The sequence below is a fragment of the Cervus elaphus genome, chromosome X, assembly GCF_910594005.1.
Source record: "Cervus elaphus chromosome X, mCerEla1.1, whole genome shotgun sequence".
Taxonomy (NCBI): domain Eukaryota; kingdom Metazoa; phylum Chordata; class Mammalia; order Artiodactyla; family Cervidae; genus Cervus; species Cervus elaphus.
This window is the reverse complement of record NC_057848.1, coordinates 38,436,443-38,454,696: the sequence shown is the minus strand read 5'-3', so window position 1 is coordinate 38,454,696 and position 18,254 is coordinate 38,436,443.

Here is an 18,254-nt window from a genome sequence, read left to right as displayed (position 1 = left end):
ACAACTATTGAGCCTGTACTCTAGAGCCCAGGAGCCACAACTACTGAGCCCATGTGCCCTAGACACTGTCTCCACAACAAGAGAGGCCTGTGCAATGAGAATCTCATGCATTTCAACTAGAGAGTAGCCCTCAATTGCCACAACTAGAGAAAAGCCTGCACAACAACAAGGACACAGCACAGCCAAAAATAAATAAGTGAAATTATATTTTAAAAGAAATACATTCCTAGATGTCATTCTGCAAAATAAATTAGCTCATAATTTGTTGTTCTTCAGTAGCTAACTTGAGTCCAGCTCTTTGTAACCCCATAGACTACAGTATGCCAGGCTTCCTGTCCTTCACTATCTCCCGGAGTTTGCTCAAACTCATGTGCATTCAGTCAATGATGCCATCCAACCATCTCATCCTCTGTCGCTCCCTTCTCCTGCCTTCAATCTTTCCCAGCATCAGGGTCTTTTCCAATAAGTTGGCTCTTCGCATCAGATGGCCAAAGTATTGGAGCTTCAACTTCAGCGTCAGTCCTTCCAATGAATATTCAGGACTGATTTCCTTTTGGATTGACTGGTTTGATTTCCTTGCTGTCCAAGGGACTCCCAAAATTCTTCTTCAGCACTGCAATTGGAAAGCATCAGTTCTTTGGCACTCAGCCTTCTTTATGGTCCAACTCTCACTTCCATACATGACTACTGGAAAAACCATAGCTTTGACTATGTGGAACTTTGTCAGGAAAGTGATGTCTCTGTTTTTTAATATGCTACCAAGATTTGTTATAGCTTTTCTTCCAAGGAGAAAATATCTTTTAATTTCATTTGAAACCTGAATGATTATATTATTTGCAGCCAAAGATGGAGAAGCTCTATACAGTCAGCAAAAACAAGACCTGGAACTGACTGTGGCTCAGATCATCAGCTCCTCATTTCAAAAATCAGGCTTGAATTGAAGAAAGTAGGATAAGGGGATGACAGAGGATGAGATGGTTAGATGGCATCATCAGCTTGATGGACATGAATTTGAGCAGGCTCCAGGCATTGGTGATGCACACAACACACTGTCTAGCCTGGTGTGCTACACAGTCCATGGAGTTACAAAGAACTGGATATGACTGAGCAACTGAGCTGAACTGAGGGAAAATCACTAGGCCATTCAGGTATGACCTAAATCAAATCCCTTACGATTATACACTGGAGGTGATGAATAGATTCAAGGGATTAGGTCTGGTAGACAGAGTGCCTGGAGAACTATGGACAGAGGTTTGTAACACTGTACAGGAGGCAGTGACCAAAACCATCCCTAAGAAAAACAAACGCAAAAAGGCAAAGTGGTTGTCTGAGGAGGCCTTATAAATAGCTGAGAAAAGAAGAGAAGTGAAAAGCAAGGGAGAAAGGGAAAGATATACCCAAATGAATGCAGAGTTCCAGAGAATAGCAAGCAGAGATAAGAAAGCCTTCTTAAGTGAACAATGCAAAGAAATAGGGGAACGCAATAGAATTGGAAATACTAAACCTTTCTTCAAGAAAATTGGAGATGCCAAGGGAGCATCTCATGCAAAGATGGACACAATAAAAGACAGAAATGGCAAGGACCTAACAGAAACAGAAGAGATTAAGAAGAGGAGGCAAGAATACACAGAAGAACTATACAAAATAAAGGTCTTAATGGCCCAGATAACCACAAAGATGTGGTCACTCACCTAAAGCCAGACATCCTGGAATGTGAAGTCAAGTGGGCCCTAGGAAGCATTACTATGGACAAAACTAGTGGAGGTTATGGAATTCTGGCTGAGCCATTTAAAATCCTAAAAGACGATGCTGTAAAAGCGCTCATAATGAGTGCTATCAATACAGTTTTCCAATTGCTTTTGCAAAGGACATATGACATATTGATGAAAAGTTGAAATGTAGCAACATGTACATTATAATGTTTAGTTTCATCTTGAAGAAGTGGTTTATACATTGGTATATGAGAATAGCCATCCATCATAGTATAGAATTAGGTACATGTGAAAGAATGATAAGAAATACTAAAGCTATGCAACTGAATCACATAACATATCCCACTAAATTCTGGAACGCTTTTAATTAATCAAGAATGAGCCCAAACCATGAAGAGACTTGAACGTTAGAATTGTAAAGACCAAAACTAAATATTTTTTATTGTACCTTGTTATAGTTACTAAGAATTTTCTGTGGATACTTTCCAATTGAACACATGAGAGTTGGACTACGAAGAAAGTTGAGCACAGAAGAATTGATGCTTTTGAACTGTGGTGTTGGAGAAGACTCTTGAGAGTCCCTTGGACTGCAAGGAGATCCAACCAGTCTATCCTAAAGGAGATCAATCCTGGGTGTTCATTGGAAGGACTGATGTTGAAGCTGAAACTACAATACTTTGGCCACCTGATGCGAAAAGCTGACTCATTTGAAAAGACCGTGATGCTGGGAAAGATTGAAGGCAGGAGGAGGAGGGGATGACAGAGGATGAGATGGTCGGATGGCATCACCGACTCATGGACATGGGTTTGGATGGACTCCAGGAGTTGGTGATGGACGGGGAGGCCTGGCGTGCTGTGGTTCATGGGGTCACAAAGAGTCGGACATAACTGAGTGACTGAACTGAACTGAACTGAACATTCATTGTGGCAGAAAGAAATTTAATTCTCAACACCTGTGCTTTCTAAAGGATAGAACATGACAAAGAGATTGCACCATCTTGGTTTTGGGTTATAATGAAAGTTATTTAAAGAAGACAGTCTTTGGATGATTAGTATTTGGAAGATTAGTATCTTCTTCTCCCATGTGCCTCTCTGTTAATGATACTAACTGCCTCTGTCAGGCTTGGTGAGATTGGTCAGGTCACGATGAACTAGAAATGGACCAACCACAGGAGGGTGATTCAGGCAGGTAAAGGGTTAACATCAGGAAGATCACAGGAATCCAGCTATAAGCACTAAGATTACTATACAGCACTTCCATCTCTATGAGGACTTTGGGTTGAGAGTCATGGCCAGACACCAGTTTTGTAGGAAATGAGTGCCAAGCAGAATCTCAGATATACAGGAAAATATGTTCGTAAGAACTGGAGGGCAACTCAAGTGGCTTTATCAACAACCACCATGTCAGAGAACTATTATGAGAAGAAAGTGTAGAAATAGAGCAGGATCTTCTAACAGACTGACAACTGGACAATGTGTAGAATTTCTTATATTCTCCCTGTCTGTGGTCTGACTTCCATCAGAGCTGGGGCAAGGCTAATTCTATCAGTGGGATTTTGTGACCCTGACTGTGGTGTTGATGTCCTGCTAAGCAGAATTAGGTAATGCACTTCTCACTAAATAAGCAATTTCTTTTAGTACAGAAGTTGCAAACTATGACCTACTACCTATTTTTCTATGGCCCACAAGCTGAGAATGATTTTTACATTTTTAAGTTGGAAAAAAAATCAAAACATTGTTTTTATGACACATGAAAATTTATGAAATTCAAATTTCAAGGTTCCTAAAGATTTATTGGAATGGAGCCACATCTATTTGTTTACATATTGTCTATGGCTGCTTTCATTCTACAGTGACAGAGCTAAGGATTCATGACAGACACCGTATGGCCAGCAAAGCCTCAAACATGTGCTATCTGGACCTTTACAGAAAAAATTTTGTCAGTACTGGTGTAATGTGTAAATTCCACTGATATACAGATGTCTTATAGCCCATAATCAGAGCTGGATCACATTTAATTCCTTAGGAAGTTGCAATCAATTCTGATCTAAGTAAAAGTCATAGAGAAGTTAGCAATCAATGAGTATGATGTTCTTGTTACTATTTAAGCATTGGCAAATACAAGAGTTGAATGAAATGAAGTATATAAGGTAGCCTTCTGTTAATCCCTGCCTTTCCTAGCTTTGCTATGACAGAGGCTAGGAGTATTCTACCTCCAACATCTGGTGAGCCAAATCCTGCCTAAGAGAGCAAGATGTTAGGCATCCCACCCTGCCAGTAGGGATAATAGAATATATATTGCTACCCAAGGTCTCTATGTCTGATGTGTGCTCACTGAATTGCCTCCTCTTCCCCAATACAACAGTGTTGGTTTAATCTCTGTGGTTGGTTTTTGGCCTTGGTTTTCTGCTTAGAGCTATAATTCTCAGTTTGAGGCTAGACTTTTCCCCGAGTTCCCACCTGATTGGCTAGGGCACTGATTCTCGAAGAAATCCTTTCTACTCTGTCACTCCTAGGAGCTGGATCCTGCTCTGCATGGCTTCATCTTTTAGTTGGTCTCCTTCTCTAATCTTGATAGATGACCTGATAGCAGGCCTTGCCATCAAATGTTTAGTCCCACTGCTTTCTCTAACCCCAAGTTCAGGACCTGATCATGCCTTTAGTAAAGTTTGCCTCAATCTTTGAAACCTCATGTGATGGGCTAAACTTAATCTTGAGGGAATAGTCCTACAAACAAGTTAGTCATGAAATTTTAGTTAGGCCCTCTCCAAGATTCTTTCCTACCTCTTTCCTCTGGTTCCTTTTGCTGAGGTGCCAGCATGCATTGTGACCCAGTCTATATTAATTACAATAAACAATGGATTACAGACAATTAGAGCTGGAAGGAATCTTACAAGTTACTTACGGGTGAGAAGATCAATTGGGAGGTCCACAAAGGGGAATATATATATATGTGTGTGTGTGTGTGTATAAATTCAGTCTCAGAACTAAGGAGTCATGCATGCATGTAAGACTCTTCAGTTATGTCTGAATTTGCAATCCCATGAATTGTAGCCCACCAGGCTCCTCTGTTCATGGGATTCTCCAAGCAAGAATATTGGAGTGGGTTGCCATGCCCTCCATCAGGGGATCTTCCTGACCCAGGGATCGAACCCACGTCCCTTACCTCTCCTGCATTGGCAGGTGGGTTCCTTACCATTAACTAAGGAATAAGGTGGAGAAGGAAAGGCAACCCACTCCAGTATTCTTGCCTGGAGAATTACATGGACAGAGAAGCCTGGCGGGCTATGGTTCATGAGATTGCAAAGAGTCGGACACAACTGAAGTGACTTAGCCCAAGGAATAAGGATCCCCATATCCTCCAAGAAGCATCTTGGAAATAAAAACTAAATTAAATGTAGTAAACTGTTTTTAATGAGTCGATTCTGAATTTATTTATTTTTGGTCCATCATAAAAAGCCAAACAAACAAAAGTGAGGAGAAATCAAAATGAGTGTAATAGGTTTGCCCCCAAGAAGGAGGAAACCCATAATTTGAGGCCATTGTGCAAATAGGATTAGTTTTGCTAAGATATTCCATAGCCTACCACTTCAATTCCCTTTTTAGTTTTTGGTAATTATGTCATGAATTAAATGACAGCTCTAATGCCTAAATATTTACAAGAAAAATCTCCAAATAAAATCTCAAATTGTCCTTGCTCACTTGCATTCCAATTTAACGACCAGAACAGCAGAGAAACTGACTGAATCAGAAAGGATTTCAGCTTCCCATTAGTCCATGTCTATATACAGAGGCTGAATGAAAGGAGGATTGAGACATTTATGATAATTGTCCATGGAAATTAGGCAAAAATTCCCTGCTTTCATTGAAATGTGGTGGTGGAGGTAGAATGGGAGTAGAAATTTTCATAGAGTCCACCTTCCCTGGCTAGTTACTTAAAACTGTTTCTCTGTAGGGACACAGTTCATATCTTGCGTGTGACTGCTGAACCAGATCACAGCACAGCAGGTCCAATCAGTTAAGCAGTCAAAGATCAATCAGTGCATTTTCCCTTTCCGTTCATGCTGCTGTGAATAGTCACAAGATCATGAAGATGGTTTAACTGATTTGATTAATCATGCCTCAATGCTTAATGCAGATATCATGCATAGATTTATATATAATGACATGTATGGTAAGAGCTCATTATCTGTCCTAACACTTCTAATACTTGAAACTTTTAACAGCTCTTAGCAGGCTATGGCCAAGCACAAAGTATGCAAACTAAATATCTGCTGACTGGCATTTAATGACTAACTGTACAAATTGTAATAGAATAATATAGACATGATCTTGAAAGTAGTAAGTAGGCCTTGGATTAGGCGAGTGGTTCATAACAAGCGACAGTTTTGCCACCCACTCCCAGGGGGCATTTGACAATATCTTGAGACATTTGGGGCTGGCCCAACTAAGAATGGCAGTGTTTCTGGCATGGGTAGTGTTTCTTGCTTGGGTAGAGGCCAGGGATGCTGCTAAACATTCCACAGTACACAAGATACGCCCTCAAAAAAATTGGTCCAAAATGTTCAGAGTCCCTGAGTGAGAAACTCTGGATCAGGCAGATAAGAGATATGGAACAGTCTAGCTTTTAAAAATATAAGGAGGGATGAATGGGTAGAAAACAAAAGATTTTTAGAGCAGTGAAACTATTACATATGACATTATAATGGTGGATACACACCGTTATAACTTGTCAAAACCCATAGAATTCACAACACTGAGAGTGAATCCTAATATAAACTATGGACCTTGGGTGATCAAGATGTATCAGTGTAGGTTCTGTAACAAACGGTACAGGATGTTGACAGTGAGGGGAGGCTATGTGTATGTGTAAGTAGGGGGTACATAGGAACTCTCTGCACTTTCTGCTCAGTTTTTCTGTGAAACTAAAAATGCTGTAAAAATCATTCAGTTTTTAAAACAACCAGATAAGTAGTTGCAAATAGAATTCTGGTTTTCAAAAATTAGTCAGGCTGTCATTATCCTAAAATATTTGGGAGGAAACTGAAGATTTATAAGATTTACTTTATGCTTCAAAATGACAAATGTTATCATGTAACCTATTTTTCTTGTTTAACCTTTTCTTTCCATGTAGTTTGTAAGGTTTTTTTTTTTTTTTTAAGGAAATTATTCCCATTAGCCACCTTACTTAAGATGAATTTCAAACTGCACTTGTGATACTATCAAATATATGTTTTTCCCAGCACAGCACAAGGCCTGATCCCATGATTGGTTTCTGAAGTTGAGTTTCTGAATCAATTTAGGAAAACTTACTTCTAGTTTTCCTCCTTTATTACTAGCAATAAAGAACTGAAAAGGAGCTTCCAATAGACTGCTTTTTTGCAATACACATGAGAACAATTATAAATTCACCTAAATCTAATATCAGGATCTAAAAAGTTTTTATGTAAGAAGAGGAAAAAAGAGTACTAGTAAAAGAAACTGCAGTCTGCAGCCTGCTACACTTACTAGGAAAGATAATACTATCTGCCATATCTAAATTCCCATTCAGAGAACAGCACGATATGCAAAAGTTATTTCCAGTAGACTTGGCTATAAAAAAAGATCTCTCAAATGAATCTTATTTTCAGACTTCTTTAATTACTAAAATATGAGGATTTTGAGGATTTTTAACATTTTGCTGGTATTATCCTTATATTTTTAAGGCTTTAGTAATTAAATGTCAAGCACTGTAATAACAAAGTGCTAAGATTATAAGTTTAAAACTCATGAAAATGCAAGAAATATGCAGAAGTCTCAAAGAGTAACAAGACATATCTCAAGCTGTGTGTCCAACTATTAAAACTATAGGAAATAGTTTAATTAAGAATCATTATTGCAATTATACTCTATTTTTTTTAAAAAGAAACCAGAAAAAAATCAACATTATTTACAACATAGCATTTGAAATTTAATTCTATTATCACGGCCTATATATCACTGTGACTTTTTTTTTTATCACTGTGACTTTTATGAAAGATAAGATTTTTAGCTTTTCCATTTTGCCAAGTTCAAATACCTAAACTAATATTTCATATTCAGGTTTTTTTTTTTTCAGTACCTGGAACCATAGTCTATTATTACAGATACAATTTATGAATAAGTAAGACTACCTGCATTCTTCTACTAAACTTCTCAAGGTCGGGCACTATGTCTTGTTCATCTAATAGCATAATACCTATCTAGCATACTTCCTGACATCAGAGTTTTATCAACAAATATTTATTGAATTTTCTTGACTTTATGAACATTAACAGCTTCTAATTATTCACATGTGAAAATCAAACTTCAGATAATGACACTGCATTAAACCCTAGCCTTTGTTCATTTAAAAAATCCATTATGTTTAGATTTACAGGAAATAGTTAATGGTTTTCTCATATATGAATAAAGCTTCCTAAACTGTGCTTAACAGATATTTTTTATTTGAAAAACAATTATGATAAAGAAATCACCTAACATTTTCAGTTCATGAATTATTAGTTAGCTAATAGCACAGTAACTCCATCAATGGAAAACATGCAAGATTTATAAATTCATACTATATTTACCAAATACTTCCCTAAATTGGTTCTATATTATTATTAAGATTTATCCCATTGTCAACTGCCCATCAATTGTTGATCCAGTTTGCTCAATTACTTCTAGTAATAAGATCACCAAGATCAGCTGGAATTGCCAACTAAGAAAGGATTTTTCCAAAATGATAATCAAAGGATTCATTTAGCCCCCAGATCCTGATAGTATTGATTGATCTATTATTTTGAATATTATACAGAAATTTTTTCTTCTTTTTGGGTAGTCATAATATGAGTGAGAGCTTTAATTCCTAAAATGATAGAGGAAAAAGAGGTTTTCCTTTAGATGCAGAATGTGGTATATGGTTATTTTTGCTTTTTTTTTTTTTTTAAGGAAATGAATACTACAGACTGATATTCAATTCAAAACTTTGATGACAACTGAATAAAAAAGCCACTCAAGACAGAATTTAAGTTCTAACTTCATTCAGTTCTAACTTGCTATATAATGCTGAATCTGGTTTTTCTCCCATTAGCTGTGGAAGGAAGAAAAACTTGAACAATTTTTTGTTTAAATAATGCCTTCAAAAGTGAGAGCGATAATAACTCTGACTTTACTTATTAGGGAATAGAGTATTAGTGCTTCCTGTGTTTTCACTATTCCTCTCAGAGGTCTAAAAAAAACTTGATCTGAAAGTTGAAAGTAGATATACAAAGAAAGATTCACCAAAAACTTAAATACACAAACTACAACAATAACATCAGAAAATTAAACAAAGAAGTTGACTATTATTCACTTGAGAGTAGTTACAATCTCTCCCTGAGTGGAAACATATATAGTTAGATCTCATGAAGACAGTGCAAAGTTTATATCTTTTAATTCAGTGATCCTCAAACTTTAGTTGTGCGTCACAATCACCCGGGAATTTGTCACAGTGCACATTCCAGATCCTCACCTCTGGAGATTCTGATGCAAAACCAGTGTTTGAAATGGGATCTAGTGCAGTCCTCAATAGGGGTTTTCTAAGTTTTTCTTTTTTAATTGAGATATAATTAACATACCATACAAACTCACCCAATTAAAATACATAATTCAAAGGTTTTCTTAGTAGATTCCAAGCTATGCAAACATCATCACAATCTCATTTGAATATTTTCATCACCCCCAAATACCCATTACCTATTAGCTGTTGTTGTTTAGTCACAAAGTTGTGTCCAACTCTTTTGCGACCCCATGGACTGTAGCCCACGGCTACAGGCTCCTCTGTCCATGGGATTTCTCATGCAAGAGTACTGATGTGGGTTGCCATTTCCTCCTCCAGGAGATCTTCCTATTCCAGGGATCGAATCTGCATCTCCTGCATTGCAGGCAAATTACTTACCACTGCACCACCTGGGAAGCCCTTACCTATTAGTAGTCATTCTTTATTTACTCTTTCCCCCAGGCCTTGGCAAACACTGCTGTCTCTTTAATTTGCCTATTCTGTACATTTCATATGTGTCCTTTGTGTCTGGCTTCTGTCATTTAGCATTATGTTTTCAAGGTTCATGCATATTGTAGCATCTATCAGTACTTCATTATTTTAATTGCCAAGTAATATTCCACTGTGTGGATATACTACATTTTGTTTATCTGTTCATCAATTGATGGATGTTTGGGTTGTTTCCATTTTTCAAATATTATGACTAATGCTGCTACAAGCATTCATGTTCAAATTTCTGTATTACTGTATTTTCTAAGTGTTTTCCTTTTTAAAATAGAAAGCTTTATTAAATTGAGGAACATTTCTAGTCAAATACTCTTGTAACAAGCTATTTCTGGGCCATAAGAAAATGATGACTGAAGTGACCCATTAAAGCATTGACAAGTGACTGGTGAGGGTTAAAGGCTTTCAGAGGGACTTTGAGGATAAAGTAGTTCATATTCTGTGGCAGCTGAGAAAGACAAAACAGAAACCAAAGAAAGAATGTAACTTTTTACCCTCATTAACATAAAAAGTATAGAAATGAGTGATTGTGAGAGGCAAACCAGACCTCTATAAAATGTCTGATCTCATCGGCCTTCTGACATAATCAATAGCATAGTTTATTGTAGTGGTTTTAAAGCAACAGTAGGAAAATTCAAATGCAGTTAAACAGTTCATTGTGTTAGAAAAATATCAAAATGCTTAGGAGGAAGCTGATTCCTTAGAATAAGAAATGAACCTGAAAATAAAGAAATAAGAAGAGAAATGCTGTTATTTTTTCTCTCTGCCTATCTTGAAAATACAGAAGGCAATTCACACGAGGTCTAAGCTACACTGCGCCCTTTTTCCAGCTTTGCCTTCCAGCTGTTCCTTGTGTTGGAGAAAGAAATGGCAACCCACTCCAATATTCTTGCCTGGAGAATTCCATGGACAGAGGAGCCTAGGAGGCTACAGTCCATAGGTTCACAAAGAGTTGGACACCACTGAGAGACTATCACTCACTCTTCCTTGTGTCAGCTGTGGAGTATATGCAGACTTCTGTGGGTCAAACCAGGCCTAGTCATGCATCCTTTTAAACATCCCTTTAAAAGCACGAATGGAATAAATCTATGACGGGAGTCCAAATATCGTCGACATGGATTTTAGTCCTAGAATGATCTAATCACCTGGAATTTAGGCTTTATTATTTCTACTATCATTAAAAAATGATAATAAGTTTAATTTATTAGGGCCTTGTACAACCATGTCTCATAAGTAAACACAGAGGTCAACCATTTTTATTCATGCTCTTCCAGCTTCCTTAACCTATTGCAATACAGCCAGCTAGATTAACTGCTAACAAATCTGATTTAGCTGTTAAAAATTACTCTTGAGTAATATTGACTCATCTTTAGGTTTTCTCACAAACCTAGTTATATAGTGTTTTTATAAGCAAAAGTAGGCCTTGGGGATCTAAGTTTGTTTCAACTTATGAGAAATTAATAAGAAAGAAAATAGCCGTGTTGATTTATCAATCTAATAATCAGTCACACTATACCAAAGGAGATTAAGATATGCTCTTTGGCCCAAAGAGCCAATATTCTTGCTGAGGAAAGCAAGACAGATGCATGAAGGAATTTGAGAATACCATAATATGTTACATTATCTCTGCCAAAGGAATTCAGACACAGAAGAGGTAAACATGAGCTCAAATAGTTAAAAATGACATCATAGATAAAGTAAGACTTAGACTGGGTCTGAAGTTTGGGGAGGATTTGATCAAAATAAGGGGAGAGTATTTCTGGAATAGATAACAGTATGAACAAAGGCTGAGCTGAAATATTTCACATAATGTGGAGTGAAGGACACTTGCTTAGAAACAAATGAGAAGCAAACTATGTAAATTGGTTGGCCAGAATATGGTGAGTCTTAGAAATTAAGCAGACATCAAAAAGCTGCATCTGCTGAAACTAGAAGTGTCTCACCAGAGCTGGGTGTGTCCAGCTGGATTTTATTCAAAGAGAGCTGCGTGACTGGCCATTAAAGAAGTAGAGACCAAGAGTGGGGATATAGAAAACAGGGTGGGTAAGAAACTTACAGATGCGGCCAAATCAATTCAAACAATAATTACCAAATGCCTACTGTGCACATTCCAGGCACTAATTCCAGTGTTCTAGGGGTTATGAGAATGAATAAAAGTTCCTGGTTTCATGCAGTTTACAGTCCAGACACACATATTACTATGATACGAGGAAGAAAGTAATGTTTCAAATACCAACAAAGAACAACAGGGGCACAGAATAAGCATTAATACTACCAAGGTAAGAGAACAAGTGACATTTTAACTTGGTGTTAAAAATATTAGGCTTTTGGCACTGATTAGGGGAGTGTTCTTGCTCAAGGTATAGGAACCAACAGGGGCAATGGAGTGAAGTAAGTTATGTTTCGGGAAAGGAAAGGAGTTCAACAAGTCAGGAAAGCAGAGTGCCTAGAAGAACAATATAGGGTTCTGTCAAAGCTGAAATGGTTGGTTCAGGCCATAGGGATGGGGAAAAAGAAAAAGGAATTTGAGCTTAGCAGATGATTTGTAGCCATTGTAAACTCTTTTTTTTTTTAATTTATTTATGGCTGCATTGGGTCTTTTTTTTAAATTGGAGGATAATTGCTTTACAATGTTGTGTTGATTTCTGCCTTAAACAATTTGAATCAGCCATAATATGTATATGTCCTCTCCCTCTTGAGCCTTCCTCTCTCTTCCCATCCCACCCCTCTATGTGTTCACAGAGTGCCAGGCTGGGCTCCCTGTTTTATATAGCAACTTCTTACCAGCTATCTATCTTACACATGGTAGTGTATATATGTCAATGCTACCTTCTCACTTCTTAGTTGTGGTGTGCAGGCTCTTTGTAGTGGCACACAGGCTTCTCTCTAGTTGTAGCTCACAGACTAGTTGCCCCAAGGCATGTGGGATCTTAGTTCCCAGACCAGGGATCCAACCCGAGTTTCCTACATTGAAAGGTGGATTCTTAACCACTGTACCACCAGGGAAGTCCCCACTGTAAGTTCTTGAGGGGAAAGTGAATTAGTGTTTTCATGTTTATTGAGTCTACTGTATGAAAATCCCCAAGCCATGGAGTGTGTACGAGTGAGTAGTCTGGCGTCAGTATACAAAACAGAACTGAAAATAGGTGATATTGAGGTCAGGATGGTCAACTAGGAAGACTATTATGGTAATCTAAGGGTAAAGAGATGAGGGCAGAATAATGGAAGGGGGAAAAGAGAAATCAATACACCAGATACATTTCAAAGAAAATTGTATAATACTTGCTGGTTAATTGGATTCATGGTATAAAGTAGACATGAGAACTAGATGTACCTGCTGTATGGAGCTTCAGTGGGAGTCTTGATTTTAACTGGCAAATATGGAAATTATATTGCAAGAATAAACTGAATCGGGTGGTTGAATGCCATGCTTCTCATTTACAGTTCTTTTGAGGTATCAAGTGACCAAGACTCTATTGGCTTACTCATGGATCTGGGAGATAATTGAAGTCATGAGACTAAATGAGATTCTGGAGAATGGGGAAAGGAAGAAAACAAACATGTTTTGAATGCTTATTATGTTCCAGACAATGAATATGAAGAAAAAATAAGAGTGAAGAACAGAGTCTTTGGGGAAAGCCCAAAGTTAAAGGTCAGAAAAGGGGTCAGCAAATAAGACTAGAATTTCTCAAAAATGTAGAAAAGTAATATAATATGCACAAAATGTTGTCTCTGAAAACAAAGAAGAATTTTAAGGAAAGGGAAGAATCAAATAGTTTGGGTATTCAGAAAGATTAAAAATGGGAATAAAACCTTGCATTTGGTGAGGATCCTTGGTGACATTTAATTCAATTCTATTCCACAAAAATTTCTTGTGCATCTAGTATGTACTTAGCAACAGAGCCCTGGAAACAGCCTCATGAAGACTGAGGTCTGGAAGAAGAAAGTTAAATAAACTGTCAATTACAAGACAATCTGTTATATTCAACATAGGGGAACCATAGGGTACTAAAGTAGAACATAAGGAGGGCCACCAATCCCAGACTTGAGGGGTCTGGAAGTCTTTCTAGAGGAAATACTTAAACTGGGACCTATAGCTTAGAATTAGCCAAATGAGAAGCAAAGTTTGATCCAAGTAAGAAACACCTAATGTGGTAATCCAAAGAGAAAAAATGTATGACCACTCAAGCAACTGAAAGTGTCTAAGTGGGTGATTTTGTAGAGCTATTGTTGAAGAGGTTACCAAGTAGTAAATGATGTTATAGAGTCATGTCAAAGACTTTATATTCAATACAAATTGCTAGTGGGAAGGTGTTGAAGGGTTTAAGCAAGAGAATTATATAATCAAGTTTGTGGTTTAGAAAGACCTCTCTGACTTTGCACAGTGGCAAGATCAAAGTCAGACTGACCAATTCTGAGGCTGTTGTAACAGTTTAAGAGAGATGATGGTGTCAGTAGAGATGGAAAGGAGTGGGGAGACTCAATAAATATGTAGGAGGTAGAATTGACAGTTTTGGTAATTAGTTCATGGTGGGAGGTTTTAGTAGAGAGAAGAGCCAAAAATGGCATCAAGACTTCGGGCTTGGACAACTGAATACATGCTGATATAAGAAACAATGGTGAAGAAATAGTTTTGAGAATAAAATATAATGAATTCTGTTTTGTTCATATTGATTTTGAGGTACCAACTAGACATCCTAGTGGAAGTATATAAAAGGAAGTTGGCTAAATGTGTCTCAAGTTCAGGAGAATTTAGAGAGAGAGAGAGAGAGAGAGAGATTTGGGGAAAATGAATTGTTGATAATTGAATCCATCAGAGAAAATGAGATTTCCCTGTGTGAGGGTAGGACAGGTTGGTGTTGAGTGAGAAGAGAAAATGTCCGAAGAAAAAACACGGAGAAATGCAAATATTTAAGGGCTGGGCAAGCCAAGAAGATCCAATAAAAGAAATTGAGAATGAAGTTTGTGGGGGTGATCAGCAAAGAAATAAGAGCACAATTTCAGAAGACAGTAGCAAAAGGCTTTTCTAATGGAGGAAACCTATCTTATTTGATGATGGAGGGAAAAGGAGACAATGGAGAGGAATAAAGACCTGGCTAAAGAATAGTTAAATGCTGGACCACAGTCTTTCCAGAAACAGAGTAACAGAGGAGCAAAGACTCATAGAGGAAAAATGCTTCTTTTAATAATAACAAGAGTGACAGGATACACAGAAGAACTATACAAAAAAGATCTTAATGACCCAGATAATCACGATGGTATGATCACTCACCTAGAGTCAGACATCCTGGAATAAGTAGTCAAGTGGGCTTTAGGAAGCATCAATATGAGCAAAGCTAGTGGAAGTGACAGAATTCAAGTTGAGCTATTTCAAATCCAAAACAATGATGCTTTTAAAGTGCTGCACTCAATATGCCAGCAAATTTGGAAAAGTCAGCAGTGGCCACAGGACTGGAAAAGATCAGTTTTCATTCCAATCCCAAAGAAAGGCAATGCCAAAGAATGTTCAAACTACTGCACAATTGCACACATCTCACATGCTAGAAAGTAATGCTCAAAATTCTCCAAGTGAGGCTTCAACAGTACATGAATTGAGAACTTCCAGATGTTTGTTCACGCTGGATTTAGAAAAAGGAGAGGAACCAGAGATCAAACTGCCAACATCCATTGGATCATCAAAAAAGCAAGAGAGTTCCAGAAAAAAACACCTACTTCTTCAGTGACTATGCCAAAGCCTTTGTGTGGATCACAACAAACTGTGGAAAATTCTTAAAGAGATGGGAATACCAGACCCCCTTACCTGTCTCCTTAGAAGTCTGTATGCAGGTCAAGAAGCAACAGTTAGAATCGGACATGGAACAACAGACTAGTTCCAAATCGGGAAAGCAGTATGTCAAGGCTGTATATTGTCACCCTGCTTATTTAAATTATATGCAGAGTACATCATGCGAAATGCTAAGCTGGATGAATCATAAACTGGAATCAGGATTGCTGGGGAAAATATCAATAATCTCAGATATGCAGATGACACCACACTTATGGCAGCAAGTGAAGAGGAATTGAGGAGCCTCTTGATGAAAGTGAAAGAGGAGAGTGAAAAAGCTGGCTTAAAGCTCAACATTCAAAAAATTACAATCATGGCATCTGGTCCTATCACTTCATGGCAAATAGATGGGTAAACAGTGGAAACAGTGACAGACTATTTTCCTGGGCTCCAAAATCACTGCAGATGGTGACTGCAGCCATTAAATTAAAAGATGCTTGCTCCTTGGAAGAAAAGCTATGACCAACCTAGACAGCATTTTAAAAAGCAGAGACATTACTTTGCCAACAAAGGTCCATCTAGTTAAAGTTATGGTTTTTCCAGTAATCATGTATGGATGTGAGAGTTGTACCATAACAAAGGCTGAGTGCCAAAGAATTGATGCTTTTGAACTGTGGTTTTGGGACAGGCTCTTGAGAGTCCCTTGGACTGCAAGGAGGTCCAACCAGTCCATCCTAAAGGAAATCAGTTCTGGATAGACATTGGAAGGACTGACACTGAAGCCGAAGCTCCAATACTTTGGCCACCTGATTTGAAGAGTCAAGTCATTGGAAAAGACCCTGATTTTGGGAAAGATTGAAGGCAGGATGAGAGGGGGACGACAGAGGATGATATGATTGGACGGCATCACTGACTCTATGGACATGAGTTTGAGCAAGCTCCTGGAGTTGGTGATGGACAGGAAAGCCTGGCATGCTGTAGTCCATGGGGTTGCAAAGATTTGGACACGACTAAGCGACTGAACTGACTGAGTGACAGGAGAAAGAGAGTTGAGAAAGGAGATGGGCTACTGGTAGCAAAGGAGGCATGTATCAGATTGGCATAATGTATCAGTGAGGTAGGAGTTGAGGACTCTGCCGAGCTCGCATGTCATAAGGGAGGAAATAGATGGAAAAAAAGATCATGCCTTACAGTTGCTAATTCCATCATTATTGACAAATATTCACTCATAATGTAGCTATTTTTAAGTAGTTTGTGACTGTTTACATGGTTGAATAGCATCAATAAATCTAAAATAACTTAGACTTTAGAAGACAATTAGGTGCAAGAGATGTGAGGTAGGAAAACAAATATTTTCTGATATTTCTCTTAGCAGAGCAAGACTGGTTTATATAGTCTAAAAGAGTAAGGCTGAAAGGATATTCTCAGAGTTGAGTATACTGACAAGTTTTTAAGGTTCGGCGTCAATAAGAATTCTAACTCTGATAGAGTATTAGCAATTATAATAGATACCACTTAATCAGTCCCTACTATATTCCAGGTCTGACACTTATCACTGTGTATTGAGTAATTTTCCACCAGAGGCACATATTCTCCACTCCCTGCTCCCCCACTCCTGCCTTGGCCCCATCCTAGGGACATTTGGCAATGTCTGGAGACATTTTTGGTTGTCGTGACTTGGAGGGGTAGCTGTGGGTAGAGACTAGAGATGCTGCTGCATGCATCCTACAATGTTTAGAAGAGGCCAAGGTTGACAAACACTGCTTTATATTTATTATTTTGTGTAATTCTCAAAAGAATCCAATGAGGGAGGACTAACTTTCTCTAATATACACATAAAGCAGAGAATTGAGGGCAGGTGAGGTTAAGCAAATCACCCAAGGTCCTAAAAAACAAAACTAGATTTTGAACCCATCTACCTGATTCCAAAGTCAATTTTTAACCACTGTAAACCTTGCTACTTTGTACTCAACATGCACAGGCCAAAACAAAACTCTTAAACTGCTTACAATTTTTTTTTTCCTTAAAAGGCATTTGTTAGTACACTCAAATCTGCATTCCTCTTAGATTTACCAAGTGCCCATCTGTCAACTCTAACCTTTTCCACTTGAGGACAACAGAACAGCTTTGTCTTATAGAAAACAGACTTGAGTCAGGCACATCAGACATGTAGATACCAACATGATTTATTTTGTCTCTTGTGGGAATCTTCTAATTGAAAAGAGTTTTCATGTGATGGCCAGTTATAGATCCATTCTCAAATTCTACTCAACACCCCCTGAGGAGAAGGATTATTTCTGGGCTTTGAATTAAAACTGCAATTCTGTACTGATACCAACCATCATTCAAACTACTCAAGTATGTCTTGAGAATCCCTAGGCAGGAACCAAACACCAACCAAGGTATGTAAGTCTAGGTTAAGAAGTCCTTTAGTGACTATGGAGCTGTGGTGGTTGTTTTGGGTTTGTTTTATTTTTACTACTTCTAAGCCACTGTAATGGTGAAAGTCTCCTTTGTAAGACTGTGCCAGAATTCAGAAGTAGGTTTAAGAATCTAACTATCTTCTGTTAAACCAGACATGAGAAAGACTTGCAGAAATGCAAAACAATGTCACTCTTGCCTAAAATGTCACTGATGTTAACATGCAATGGATTATTCTTTTGTTGTTTTTGGAAAAACTAATATTTCAAAAACACTATGTCAACAAGATAAAACAATAAATTTAATTCTCCCT